General features: G+C 41.7%; 1 protein-coding gene across 1 annotated transcript in view; it reads right to left on the reverse strand.

Moving 5' to 3' along the window:
• COL17A1 (collagen type XVII alpha 1 chain) overlaps nt 1-1,701 on the reverse strand; it is a 45,903-nt gene extending 44,202 nt beyond the window's left edge. Inside the window, exon 1 of the mRNA XM_075107527.1 lies at nt 1,526-1,701. The gene's annotated coding sequence lies outside the window, so the exon portion shown is untranslated. The remainder of the gene's footprint in view (nt 1-1,525) is intronic.
• Nucleotides 1,702-15,494: the final 13,793 nt, after the last annotated feature.

Raw genomic sequence — 15,494 nt, forward strand, 5'->3', positions numbered from 1 at the left:
TCACAAATACTCTGAGACTCAGTAGATACCTCCAAACCTTCTCACTGACTACGTTAAAAGCAAATGCCATGGCTCCCATCATATAAAATGTCCCTTAGGGTACCCCTTCCTCTTAATCAAGCCTTTCAGGTGCCACTGTCCTGGGACTAATAGAACTGTTTCAAAAATGGCCCCTTATCTCTCTTTTATCCCACAGTCTAGGAATCTGAGGTTCTCATTCTGCTTTAAAACCTGTTCCTTTCCAGTTATTCTACTAACACCAGCACAGTCAGAATCAAATCAACCAAATCATGCTTCCAAATCTGTTCATTTTGTAGACTTACTGAGGTGATGCTAATGCCAGGGAAGCAGGTTAGATGCCCAACCAAAGCCTGGATGTGCTGTAGGAACCAAATTCTGCTCTGCCCACAAGCCCTCAACTGTCCTGGCTTCTTTGACACCAATATGTGCTCATTTCCCAGAGCACAAGCAGGAGCACCGCCCAGACTTCACTCTGCACTGCCAGGTGCCTTCCTTTCAAAAATGTGTCCTCACCATGCCTACTTAATTGTGCTACCTGAAGAGAAACAGGCCAAAGCAAGGCCATTCTGACCTGCACAAGCTTCTCGCCTCTAGCACAGAAAGGGAGACAAACAATCTGGTATTACACAGAAAATGTTTGCAGAACAGGAAAATGCTGCTGTCACCATTTCACAGATGAAGAAACTAGTCACAGAAGAACAAGCAACCTCCCCATAGTCACTCTAAAAGTCAGTCCAAAGACAGGAAAAGAAGATGAGTCTTTTACCTTATGCCACCACATTCAAATTGCTAGACTTGCTGCAGAAAGGATTCAAACTGATTCTCAAATCACTTTTCTGGCTTATTGTGACAAAGCTTCAAAAACACCTTACAGTGCCTCCTAATCTTCTACGATAAAAATGTCACCCAGAGTCCATAATCAGCGAGTCACTGCTGATAAATAAACCCACCTGTCTGAGACAAAGCAAAGCTTGCACATAGCAACACAAACTTTCACTCAGAAGCAGTTCCAGACATTCTCAGGACTAGATATAAATTCCTTAATATTACATCCTGCACCCACCATCTGAAGCTTCAATTTACAAGCGTTATTCCTCCAGCACATTTCAGTTCTGCTCAATTTTAAAAACAGCCAACAGATGATGTGCATTTTACCATGCTGGTTCCCTTACAGAACATTCAGCTAAACTTTATCTATTTGCATGGTAGTTTCAGAAAATGCATTAAACAGGTACCTACAGCCTGGCTTCACATTTCTTATCTCTCAGCAGGTATGCTCCTTTCACCTGATACGCATTTTAAAAGAGGTATATTCACTGACAAACACAAAACCAAAATGACCCAGCTTTTACACAATCTTATTTTTACATCATATTCCCCACAGAAAAATGTAACACCTCCTCTATTTTGCTTGAGAATACAGCCTTGTTCTGCAAGGAATCTGGAAGAAAGAAAATACAGGATACTTTTTTCTTCTCTTTTTTTTTTTAATAATGTAACTTACCTGGAGTGCTTTGGTTACTGAACTGAAAATCTGTTTTTCTCCTCAACTGTTCCTTTCTACCAAAATTTGCCTCCTACACTTTATATCACGTCTTTCCAAAGGTGTGCGGAATCTGAGTGATCATCCAAAAACATTCACCTCTTCTTTATTTAACCTGTCTTATTCTCACCCTTCTTGTGCTTTTCTATTCTCGTGCTCTTAAACAAGTCCCAACAAAGGCGTGTCGTGGTTTCCTGCCTCACCCTACCCTTCCAATTATCTGACACTCACTGGAAAAAAAAGATCTGCCTCCAGGAATCAAACTTTATTGAAAGCAAAAATGCTCCTACCTATTAGCTCAGGTAGATTAACTATTTAGATGCCAGACAGACAAAGGTATGAAGGCTTATATCAGGGAAAATGAACTGTTATGGCCACACTTTCTGATCCATGATCTGAAATCTGGTTTGGTATTTTCTTACAGAAAGTTGCACAGCACCTGCTGATGTCTCTGCAAAGCTGGCTGCAAGCTGAGCATATTTTGCAGCTTGCAATACAAAGGGCTAAACTCCCAGCTAGTAGTACAAACTGGCTGAAAATCGCTCGAGTCAGTGGTCTGAACTGTCTTGCCAAACCATAGATATTTATGCTCTATTCAGAAGGCAGCACTATTAATAAATAAAAATACACCAAACTGAGTAAGGAACAGAGTTTCTTCCGTCTATACCACCTACAGACTACTCACTGAATAGGAACTGGAGCAGAAGAGCAGCCACGGTGGGTCAAAGCAAAAATCCATCTAGCTCACGACCCTGTCTTCTACCATGGCCCATTTTAACAGCCCTGGGAAGACTATGTGAACAGAACAAGCCTATGCAGATATTTTCCTGGTGTATACTGGAGACTTCCTAAGTCAAAAGCACCAGCACTACAATCATTACTTGATGGATATTTTCCATTAATTTGTCCAGTTAGTTTTTGAACCTACACAACATTTTATTATGTGCAATGTCCTACAGCAAAGATTTTGACAGCTTAACTGTACCTTGTGTAAAGATTTTTCCTCTTACTGGGCATGGCAGTGTCACTCGGTGACCCGTGCTTCCTTATAAGAATCAGAATCCAGCTTGGCTTCTCTCACCCTACACAGATTTTGACAGATTCATACCACTGAATGGGAAAGGTGCTTCATGTGTATTTTTGCACAGACCTTTTGAGGGATTGTAGCTGTGTACTGTCAAGATCACCCTCTGTTCTTTTAAGTTCCATACTGAAAATTTCCAAAGGTGTGTAGGGACATGGCTGCTATACAGCACTACACTGCCGCTCCAGAGGCTATTCCCTGTGTTTGTAGACAGGGATCCAGTCTTCTTCCGAATTCATCCATGCATCTCCTAAATCCCAGAACTTGTATTTATATTTATCTTTAGTCAGATATTTTTGAAGCATAATTTCCTCCCTGCACTCTGCCTTCTGAACACTAATCAAAGGACATTTAGTTGTCTAAAGAAACTGTGGTAATTAAATTATTAAGAGGTGTAGAGCTCAACCTACCTGGCCAAACTGCACTAGGCTTAAGCCTTGACCAAAAGGACAAAAGTGGCTTTAGCGTTTTGAACATGACACATTGCACTTTAAACCTGCACTTTGGTCATCTCATTTTATGTCATGTGCTGGTTTTAACTGGGATAGAGTTCATTTTCCCCATAGTAGCCAGTGTGGGGCTATATTCTGGATTTGTGCTGAAAACAGAGTTGATAATTCAGGGAGGCTTTAGCTACTGCTGAGCAGGGCTTACACAGAGTCGAGGCCATTTCTGCTCCTCACCCCACCTCACCAGCGAGTGGGCTGGGGGGGCACAAGGAGTTAGGAGGGGACACAGCTGGGACAGCTGACCCCAACTGACCCAAGGGATATTCCATACCATATGATGTCATGCTCAGCCAGTATAAAGCTGGCTACTAGCTTTACTATCTACTATATTAGCTTCTGTGAAGAAAATTAACTCTATCCCAGCCAAAATCAGGACATGGAAGAAGGAAGGGGAGGCAGGGCATTTGGAGTTATGGCGTTTTGTCTTCCCAAGTAATCGTTACGCGTGATGGAGCCCTGCTTTCCTGGCAATGGCTGACCACCTGCCTGCCCATGGGAAGCAGTGAATGAATTCCTTGTTTTGCTTTGCTTGAGTGCACAGTTTTTGCTTTACCTATTAAACTGTCTTTATCTCAACCAACGAATTTTCTTACTTTTACCCTTCTGATTCTCTTCCCCAACCCACCAGCGGGGAGCGAGCAAGTGGCTGCGTGGTTCTTAGTTGCCACCTGGGGTTAAACCATGACAGTCTGCTTCCAGCACATTCCACAGGTGTGTGCTTCACATATACCCTGGCTGCCCACAGACAGAAGTTGTTCAAGAAAAGACAGCACAGAATGCACTGGGCTATTCTAGCTCTGTAAGACCCGTCAGTATGAGAGAGACTCACCGGAATGGCAAACAGACTTCACTGCAGCAAGAGATGGGACCTCACATTTTAAGATAATGTCCTCAGAACTGGAGGAATTTTCTCCCTTCTTTACTTTTGCCTACCAGTTTTCTTTATTTATGTATAAAGAGAAGGTAGACATCACAATTTTTATAAAATAAGAAAAAATACAGTACTTTATTCCCTAAAATGTTGTCAGTAAAAAATATACTGGTTTAAAGTTTCTTGAGAACAAAGTGTTCATGGAGCATCTCTTCATGAGTCATTTTGCCAATTTCTTATTGGAAAGAAAGAGAAGGTGATGGTGGGATATGACATAGAGGTGCCTTAAAAGGAAATAGAATATAAACCACATCTTGAGAACCACTGACTCTGCATTAAAAAGAGGAAATTTAGGTGAAGATGAAGTTGAGGATGTGGCCTGATGAAAGACACTGATTACTTCATTTGCGTTCCTAATTTCAGGTGTCAACATCAAGGACATAATTTAGAGGGGTCCTGAGCTGCTTCACCTTTTACTGAAGTCAGTGGTTGCCTCAGTTAGTCAGAGCCACTGGAAGTCAGGTGTCTGTGTAGCTGGCACAGTGGAATGAACTGCAACAGACCTAGCTTCAGGTCGTCAGCTGCCACTTCTGCAGTAGCAGTGGTGGTGTGTGGACTGGTGGTTAGAGTAGGAGGGACAGCTTGAGCTCCTCTTGGAAGGAACAATTACCATCCTCCCATTCCCCCATCTATCCTGCTCAGTTTTGCCTGTTGAAGGTGAAGTCTGTAGGTATGGAGCCGCACTGCTGCTGGGGGTACCTGGGAATGTTCTACCAGATGCAGAGTTTGCTGCTTTCCCTCTTCCCACCACAGGAGGAAGCTGCACAGACTTTGAGATTTCAGCTGATGCCTCAGTCTGGCAGCTATAGAGATCAAATCATAGCTGAAGACATTTTCTCCGGTGAAAGATGTTCCAAGTTTACAGCAGCTGATGCTGGCACTAGAAAAGTTGAGAACTCTACACTGCACATTCACTGCACCTGGAAGGGGGCTGTGCTACAGCACATCTGAATCACTTCTCACTCTGCAAGGGCACCTCGAAGATAGAGTCTCAAAGCTGAACCAGCTGGTTTTGTCATGGCCTTCCTCTAGCAGCTTAAGGTGTGTTCATGATTTAGAAACAGCCTAGTGATGACAACTTGTTATCTTCAACTTCAAAGTGAGCTGTGCAGCACAGGATAAGGTGTACATTGGTCTGATAATTCTGTCCTGATTGACACATAAATTACGCAGCTAGTGCATCAGCCAAGAAGCTGATTGGAATAGTGCAGGCCCACACAAGGATGGTTTGCACAGGGAAGAAGAAACCACACCTATTTCTGGGTAGCAACTGCAGTTACCTCTGTGCCTTGGTTTTACAGAATGGAGCTGGGCAGCTGCTGAACCAACCAGAGCCAGTAACTCCATTGAGTCACTCCCTTGACTCAATGCCCTGAGTCCATGGTTTGCACATCAATTGAGAAACTCACCATGAGTAACCTCGGGCATGAATAAAAGCCTCATGGGGAACTGATCATTGCTCTGGGGTGCTGGGAGGTGAGCAATGTCAGGATGCAAAAATCTGTCGCTAACTCCATCTCCCAGGTCTCAAGAGACTTCAGCGATCAAAAGATGTCTTGGTTGTTTGTATTCATTAATACGAAAGCTGTACAGCTAAGGACTGTCTTTCCACTCTCCTTCTGGCTTTATATGGCATTCCATGAGGCTTGCTACAGCTTCTAAGGTTTATCACAGTGCAAATAATAAATAGCAATAATTATAATAAAGCTATATATGTATATGGAGCATTTAAAAAAATGGTTCCTTAACAGTGCAGGACAAACTGAATTGTACTGGTCCAGAGAGGAGGGCCTGGGCTGTTCTGGTGGGGGACAGAGACTGAGAGGAGGTGGCTGAAGGCTTGGGCTCATTTCTTTTACTACTACCTTATAGACAGGAGGAGTGGGGCTCTTCAGTAGCTGTAGACAGATATCTACCTCTGCTCAGAGACAAGCCTGTACACACACCAGGACCCTGATGCCACTTTGGCGCTCTGCAATACAACTGCCTAATAGTTACTAGCAAGCAGCCCTGCCCAAGGGCTAGGCATGGACCTGTGCCTTGTCTTGTGTGTCTAGGACTGCTCCTGATAATGTAAACTTTGGTGAGAGACAGATCAACACACAGGCAAAACACACCCGTCACCTCTTAAAGCCACCACCACCACCACCCCCCCCCGTCCTCCATGCAGCTTTTTATGCGCATTGATGCTTGGGCACATTTTACATCTTGGTGCAGGTCAGGAGTTGTACAGCAGGAGTTGGCTGGCAGAGCCAGGAGTTATTACCCACGTCAGACTCACCTCTAATGGCATCAAGGCTGGGATGTTAACCTTTGTCTGCAAAGGTGACCTGCTGTCATCTCTCCCCCTCTCTCCCTTTTCCTCTCTCTCCCCACTCCTCCCTCACCCATGGCAATTAGGGAGCTAACCCAGCTGTCTGGCAAACCACAGCATCCGCCAGGGAACACAGCTGTGAAGCAGATGGTCCTGATCACTGCCACACTGAGGGGTATTGCTGTGAGTGTAAACTAAGTAACTTTCATCTATAAGGCTCCCCTCCTTCCCAGTGCTGACAAGATGAATAATCCCTTTCACTTTGTCCTCTAGGTAGGAGTTGCCCACGACACACGCTGCATACAGTGCCAGAGCTATGAGCTGGACTGAGTCTCTTGTTTGATGCTGCTAGTTACTTACAATCAGCCCACTGCCCAACGTGCTTGGTCAAAGACAAAAGAAACCAGTCCTTGAGTATTTTATTTAAGAGAACGCAAAATTTGATTCACAGGATCAAATCATTTCCTATCCCCTAGCTTTTAGAAAACTACTGACAGTTTGCAAACCCACCTGTGAATCCATAAAACACTTTTAGCACCAGTGTCTTTTAGACAAAATATATGCACCAGAAAATGCTTTATTTGCTAACCTCACATATCACATGTTTCAGTCAGCAAGGCAGCAAAAGGGACCAAAAGGGACAGTCAATGCCAGATGACCTGGCTGTGGTGCTGCCAATATAAAAAATGGAGAAAAGTCAAAGCAAACTGTTTACAAAGAACTGGCAGCATCCAAAAAAAAGCTTTTCTGGCAGCCCCAAAGAAAACAAGATTTGATTTGTGAATTGCTCACCAGCCATATGCACAGTCAAAATTCCAAGCAATTAGTATTTCAAACAAACAATTCAGCCAGTCCTACCTGCTGCCAGTCCAACGCCTGCAAGCTTAAGCACCATCACAAAAGGCAACACATGGAGAATCGCATTGCAGCAGTGCATATGGGATGAAAGCTGGAGACAACACTTATCTTGGAGATCTGCCTCAGAAAACGATGAGTGTTGGCAAGTAAGCCTGATTTCTGCCTGCCATCTTGACAGAAAATTCAAAACACACATTGGCAAAAAATTCCTGATGGAAAATCTCTGCTGGGCTAAACTACAGCTTGCAGCAACTCACCTCCTATATAGAGAGAGGGATTCTCATTAGCAGGATGCAATATGCGTAGGAGGGTGACTGAAGGGTCTCTGAGTTTTCTTTTGCTCTCCCCTTCTCCAGCTCTATACATTCCTGCCCTGCAAGTCCTTTTCCTTGCTAAGTTTCAAAGGGTCATTTTTGGATCAAGTATTATTTCACAGCCCAGAAAGGATTTTCAGGAGACTTTAGGAACAGAAGTGGCACTGATGCCCTGTCACTCAGGTGAGTTTGTACCTAGTGCAGGAACATCTCCTGAATGTACCAGGGCACAGAGAATGAAATTAAACACAAGGCTCTGCATAAAGCCCATAGCTCATACCCAGGCCAAGGAAACCTGATGAAGCACTGGGGACCACTGCAGGGGCAATAAGGGAAGAAAGCACAAGAACTGTTGCTGCAGGGACTGCTGAACTGCAACTGAGTCTATACCGAGTGTGGTACATCTTCTCTATCCCATCCCCAAGCTCTCTAGCCATATCTATATTGTCAAGACTTAACTTCACTTTCATAATAATTTCCTTATTATCCACATTGTTTACACACACGTTTGTGCAAAGAGAGAGCAGTAGCCTGAGCTCCAGAGCAGCTTGGGGGCAGGCCCCAAGCATCAGCAGTGCTTTGCTCATGCAGTCCAGACTGATCTAGCATGCACAGTGAAATGTAAGCAGGTCTCACTAGTTTTCACATATCCCAAAAGGCCTAGCAGCTTTGGAGCTGCTTTGAAGCTTTTCTAACCAATATGTAAGGGATTTTGCAGTGTATCTTCTCCAGAACTTGGCTTGTCCTAAATGCTGCGTTGATACAGTGAACTCAAACTACTGGTTTCCTAGACTCAGACAAAACCAAGTATGTGGAGCGAACGTCAATGACTCAAGGGATGCGGCAAGCACAACGAACACATCTTCTAATAAATTTATCAACGATACGGCTTTGCAGATCACCAGAGAACAAGCTTCAATTATCAGGGCTTCTGATTTAGCATGGAAGCAAATGATCACTCAGGGAAAAAAAGAATTGATGTATAAGGGGATTTCAAATGTATATTCAACATGTTCATTTTTCTGTTTTGTAACCTGACAGTTTGGGGCCCATTGTGGATGAAGTACATATCACCCACCATTTTCAACTACAGGTTTTCTGAGGAACCTCTGGTAAGTAAAAGAAGCATATTGCCAAATTATTTTAGTCTACAATGGAGGGGTTTTCCCTTCCCTTCAAAGATCTTTAGATGTCTGCAAGTTGAGAAAGACTGGGAACTATTGTATCAGATCAGAGAAAACATGTTAAAAGCACAGAACATACAGCACAACAACCTGTACTATGTATGGTTTGATCCCTTCTGCAGGGATCTTTCCTAGCACACGGGAAGTACCTAGCCATTTTGGATTAAGGGTAGAAAGTAAATAATGATTCAAACTCAGTCTGTTTAGCTAACACAGGTCTTTACTGTGCCCCATCTATATGGCATGCCAGTCTGCCACTTTAGGAAACATAAAAGCATTAAAAAAAAATAAATAGCCAAATCAAGTTTTTGAGCTTTTTGTTTTTTATGTTTGTATACAGCAGGCTTTCTGCAGCCCCTGGATGACATGTCTGTGTTTGTTGGCATGTCTGTGCACATCTGTATGTTGATCATGAAACTGCCTTTGTTGTAAGTTGCAATTAGAAAACAAAAGGACATTGAATACAACGGGCCAAGACTGGTTTTGTACTCCAGCAACATTACTGCAGTTTCTGTGTGGCTTAAAGAGGGATGGGGTCTTCCTCAAGAGTATATGGCAGTAAGGAGAAGGGGGAAAAAAGACAGATCCAGAACCAGGATAATCTCTCCATTGTTTACAATAGAGGAAATAAATGATGGCACAAATTCATTAGCTTGCTGAAAACTCCATCAATTTTGTTTTTCACACCACTTTATAGAAAAGTTCACAAGAAAAAAAATTATTTTTGTTTCCAACAGAGTTTGAAAATGACAGAAAGTGGAAAATTTCTTTTCATTCCTTTCCTCTTTTTTTCCCAGGGCAGCCAGAGGAATCATTCAGAATACAGGCTGCCCCAAAGTAAACGGTTTTTTAAAAATCAAAGCTTTTTAGAACATTTTAAAACATTTTTTTAAATTTTTATAATTTAAAATTAAAATCCCTCCCACTAAGAATTAAACAAAGAAAACCACGCATTTCTTCCAAATATGTTTGCTTAAATAGATCCATTTCCGAATGCTCTTTGCTAAAGTTTTCAAGCTGTAGTCTCGTTCTAGGCAGAACTTGAAGAAAGTCACTGCTAAGTGAGGCTGGTACAATCTAAACCCAGAAATTATAAGATAAGCATAAAATGGCTGATTTTCCAGATCTGAAGGGTAGTAACACTTGGATGTTATTCCCACAAAACATTTTTCTGGGATCACTCTTTATAGTAAAGGGTAGGGGACTGTGAAAGCACAAAGCTTTTATATCCAGATTTCCACTCCATTAACAGGCAAATAAAACATTTTTAAAACATGCATCTCATGTACAATCATGAGGCTTGATTTTTCACTCAGTTTTGCCAGGAATCTGAGTGAATCTGCCAATCTTAGATAAGATTCAAGAGTAGTAACTCATCTCTCTGAGTTTCTGCCTTTGTATTTGAACTCTCCTCTGATCAAATGATGTAGCAGATACTGTCTGGCACTATATGAATGCTGATAGGGTAAGAGTCTTCCCTTAGTTTGAAATCCGTGTCAAACTGAAATCAAGGCATTTTGATTTTTTGTGGGGAAGCAAGAGAAGCCCAGCCCAGTGGAACATATCCACTTGGAGTATGCAAACACCTCTTTAGTGCTTTAAAGCTGTGATTTTCACATTGTTCTCTCTAATCCTGTGATCAGGCAGTCTGTCCTGTGCTGAAGGGGCTCTCAGAAAATGTTTCTTTAAAAGGTTTAGGTAGCAATGTTTCTGAAGGGAAAAAAGTGGTTTTGTACAAACATGTTAGAAGAGCTGTGCTCTGTATATCCTGGGAAGTTCTGACTATCCCCCAGGCCCAAGCACGATGAAGAATGAGGCCATTCTGTAAATCTCCTGAGTCAGACTTTGAATGGAAGACTACAGAAGTCTACAAGATTTCTGTTCCAGAGATGGTCTCTGTCAACTTATACAGCCATGTGGTCCTTCCCCTTCTTTGCTAGGAAGGTACTTCCTGTGATTAGGCTCTCAAGCATTTCAGGGTGGTGCTCACTTTTCACAGCCAAAGTAAACAACAAAATGAAAAGTCCCTGCTGGGCTACTGAGGCGTTCCCTCTAGGGGAACATGCTCTGTTGTGGGCCCTGTTTATTGCCATTGATCATTAGGGATTTATCACAGATTGGCATTTATCACAGTAAAGTTCAGTATTATGATGAGGGATGGGTATTTCAGCTTACATCAGCTTTTTGTTCTCCCAGGTGCTTTACAACTGTAAATCAATTTCCAAAAATATGCTTATCTGAAAATTGCAAGAGAGTTTTAAATCAAGAGGCTGATTTTCATTAGTGTAAAGCTGGATTGTGCTTGTTTCTGTTGCATTTCTTTAGATCTGGGTTAACACCACACGCTATAAAGGAACAATCTGGATCTGATTTTGTCTCTGAAAGTGACATCATATCACTTGCTATAACTGCTGGTGGCAAGAAGGTGTGTGAAACAGTTTTTATTTCTATTTCTACTTCTATTTATTTGCTGCACTAGTCTTCAGAAAGGCTTGAATCCGCCTTCCTGGCTGCTGTCATGCTGCACCTGCTTTTCCTGGGGCACTGCCTCATCTGCCATGTGCAGGCTTGCAAAGCCCCAATTTAAATGGCACTCCTTTATTAGAGGATACATTCCAGGGGCATAAAATATTATTATCCGATATAGATGGCTAGAAGACTGCTGATCTCCTGCAGGACTGCAAGCACAAGATGGGACACGAGGCTCTTGGTAAAGTCGCTCTCCAGAACACACCTCACGTGGCAGCTGCAAGATTTGTACGTGTTCTCAGTACTGAGGTTGGCGACTGCTTTGGAGACCTTACTCCCTCACACTGTAAAAAATGCTCAAGTAAAGAATGAGTAAATCTCATTGAGAGCTAGTAACACTTCTTCAGTTGTCTCTTCTTTGGAAGCATTCTCCTACGTTACTGAAATTATGCCTCCATCACTTTTTTTCTCTCTTCCCTTCTTCAAGAACTGTGAAGTCCCTCACTGCTCTGTCATCAAGATAGAGATATTAACTGTCCTTTTTCTACTTCTTTCACAAATTTTCCTCATCTTCTCTTTTCAGCACGGAGCTATGGAAATTATTAATTCCTAAGTTTTGTGGTCATAGGAGGGAAGGTGTTATTTCAATTCATGTGACTGGCAACAGGGTTGTGTAAGCTATTCTACTGAAGTTTTTCAAATTCAGTACCTTTCCCTGGTCTCTTCACTTCAACTGTGTCTTGAGCTACTCTTTATTGACAAAATGGAACCGCTTCTTTAACTTACAGTGCATTGTTTCTACTCCTTGATTTAACACATGAACCTTTAATTTACAAGTGCTAAGACTTTTAGCTTTTCTGACTATTTTATCCAAAAAAAAAAGATCACCATCCTTACTGAGTTCTGCTGGAAGGATATTCACTCCCTTGAGGCAAGCAAATGCACCCTCAGATCTCTACTGAGGGGGTAAGTTGTGCATAACACCTGTTTTGATAAGCATTTATTAATGGCAGAAATAATATTCATTTATCCAGAAATGTCAGCTATTACACTGGTAACAGTATCAATTAAAATACGTGTTTTGTAGGCTGCTATGTATACCTTTTCTAACTCACACCTCCTCTGCCCCCCCACTCTCTTCAGCTCAGTAAATACTGATAAAAGGAAGAACTGGATTATTGCAAGTAAGAAGTATGTAGTTTATAGCACCAATAAAAAGCTGAGTCCAGAATAAAAGACTGATGCAGCAGTTCTAAAGACTTTTTTTTAAAAATGCTGTTTTCAGTAAGCAAAGAGGCTATAAAGTCCAAAACTGCTATATTCTATACTGCACACAGGGCCTATGGCAAGGATGTAGGGAGGATATGTGAGAGAGTAAGAAAAATACTTCATTTTTATTGCACCTTGAATAAAAAGAGAACTCTGACCGAAGTTCTTTAAAGCGATACAACTCACAAGCTCATATCCCGGTTTCAACACCGCATCCACAGAAGCTTTGATCTACAGATCAGAAAGCAAGGCAAACGCTTTTGTCCTCAACAGAGGGATGGAAGGTTCACAGTGGAAGACATCAAATTGGGCTGTGATGGATTTGGTCACAGGGTCTAAATCACTTGTGTACCAGTGCAGTATCTTTCTCCTCCTAATTTTGTGTCTTTAATCCATATGACAAAACTCTTTAGCCATTTTAAATTCATCAACCAGTTTCTTAGGAAATGAAATAAGGTGGATGGACTGAATGATTATATGTCAGACTTTCAATCCTTCAATAAAGATAACAACAGATACACTGTATAGAACAAACAAATTCAACAAGTTTTAAGTATCTCTCATGAGTAATAAAAGCTACAAATGCCATAGCAGGGCATGATAAGCAACCCTTGACTCCACAAGAACACATCAAAAACAGGCATTAAAGGAGTCATACTCTCCAGCAGAACTGAAGCTGAGTCAGAGTTTGCTAAGATCTCTTTCAATAGAGAAGTTATAGGTGTCTGTCTAGGACATATTTTTGTCTTGACTTTCAAGGTGAACTGGTTGTTTACAAAAAGACACCTTTCTATCAGCTTTGCACAAAGCATAGGGGTCTTTTCAACCTGGTCATTGAAAAGGTTTGAAGAGAGTAAAGTGCCTACAGCGTGCTGCCTGCTCCATGGTGGTTATCCTGGAGGTAATACAGATTTCACTCTGTTCATGAGGAAGCTGGCACAGACTGAAATTGGGATCCAACTTTGTTCCACACTAGGATCTTTTTTTAAGGTCTTGGCCGAAAGGTACAAGGTCTACCTTTCTCACATTCTCTTGTTATATATGGATTTTTATAAATACTCATTATTTGTCTCTTTCACAGTACCTTTCATCTATATCTTCTTGTGTTGAAATTGATCATAGCATCTGTGGGCTTCCTTCTATTTTGATATGCCAGCACTTCACTATCATAGTCAAGTTTCACATCTACATCTGACACCCTGGCACAGACTTCCTGATCATACAAATGTTTCCACCAAGACAGAACAACAGACCAGACCCACAGGGAATAGTCGCAACATAGGCTCAGCATTTCTCTTCAGAAACCATTCATAAAACACAGCTATAATGGTTAAAATAAGCCAGTCCCTGCACACTCCTTTTTGCCTTGACTCTGACTTAATTATGAACAGACATTCGTTAAATCTGAAAACTGTGGCTGAAGTTATAGAGTAATTAGAGACACACCATGTATCAATAGTTAGAATGAGAGTAAATATTTGAGCAGTATTATAGAAGTTAAAAGTAATAGCTGGCAGCTCATTAACAAATCTGTTTCATGATTCCTTACTGTTCTTTAATCTAGAACATCTTTTAGTTTGCAGCTTTCTTCTTATGTGGGTTAAAAGCAGTATTCAGCACCATTCATAGTTGTTTTCTTTATGCTCCCATTCCCTCACACCTCTCCAAGTTTCTCACTTTTCATTAGAGATTATGCTTCTGCAAGCAAATCTCTAGCCAGACACACCTTCGCCATACAAAACCACAAGTAGTATGCTAATTCCAACGAAAAACTGTTGAAGTATAAGCAAAGAGAAGATTTGTGACCCAGAAGAGAACAGAATAGGTAAGTGCAGGCCTGCGGCTCTTTGATATTATTTATTCCTGCTTCATAAGAACACAGAGGTACAATGCAGTCTGTGGAAGTGTAGTAGTAGTAAAAATAGTAAAAATCTCTATAGAAATCATGTGGCTCATTCATGCATGATGGTCTTACAGTTAGTTCATGCACAGTTAGAACCCAGATGTCCCAAGTTACTGCATCTATCACAGTTCACCTAATTGATCCGTAACTCATTGTTAAAATCAAAATGACAATGTTAAGGTGACAACTGTAGGGCCAGCTCTCCAACATGCCAAAGCTGATTGGGAAGTTTTTGTTTTCAGCAGAACTCATATTCCTATGGAGCTAGGCAGGAATGCTTCTTCATTTTAACTGCTGACTTCTTTCACATATTTCTGCTGATGGTTGCAAGGAAAAGATGATCCTAAGACAGCCGGGGTCACACTGCCGGGAACAATGGGGCTTCTCCTGGAACAGCTCACCATTTTTGCAAAAGGTGAGTATTGCAATTTCAGTTGCAATGAGTAAAACAACAAAGATATACACCAGGACTATTCAGAGAAAGATAATGAACAGTAGCTGGCTTTACTGGGAAAGCCTCTACATAGTCTGGCTCCTAGGCTTAGCGTTACTCTTTTACTCCTTGCTCTCCCCAGTAATGGGGATCAAGTCAGTAAATCACCAGTGATTCTATCACTCCTCCACATAATGTTGCCTGCAAGAGGATCTCATTTTACAAACCAGCTTTTCTCTAGTGCCAAGAAGGTATTTAAAATCAAAAGTAAAAGGAGAAATGGTGGCATAATGGCAGGTATGCTGTGCTCCAGATGCTCAGCTGGTAGGGCAGAACCCTGGGGAAAAAGGAAGCTTTTATTTTCAATGCCTTGCTTACACCAGGGCTTGAACACTGACTTCAGACTAGCAGATTATTTTTTAAATAGTTCTGAGTAAGACATTTGCAAGTGAACACTCAAAACTTGGATCCAGGCTATTTAAGTCACCTCTGCTTCCAGTTTCTGGCAGTTTTTCTGACTTGGCTCTGAACCTTCTGACTGTGCCCGTCTCTATTTTCATGTCTCTGCTTGAAAAATTCTGTTTCTTATCCAAAGCATAAAAGTATTGCCTTTCCCAAAAGCCAGGTTTATTGTGTGTCACTTCTTCTCAGCAAGATGACTG

This window comes from Phalacrocorax aristotelis, chromosome 12 (genome assembly GCF_949628215.1).
Source record: "Phalacrocorax aristotelis chromosome 12, bGulAri2.1, whole genome shotgun sequence".
NCBI lineage: Eukaryota > Metazoa > Chordata > Aves > Suliformes > Phalacrocoracidae > Phalacrocorax > Phalacrocorax aristotelis.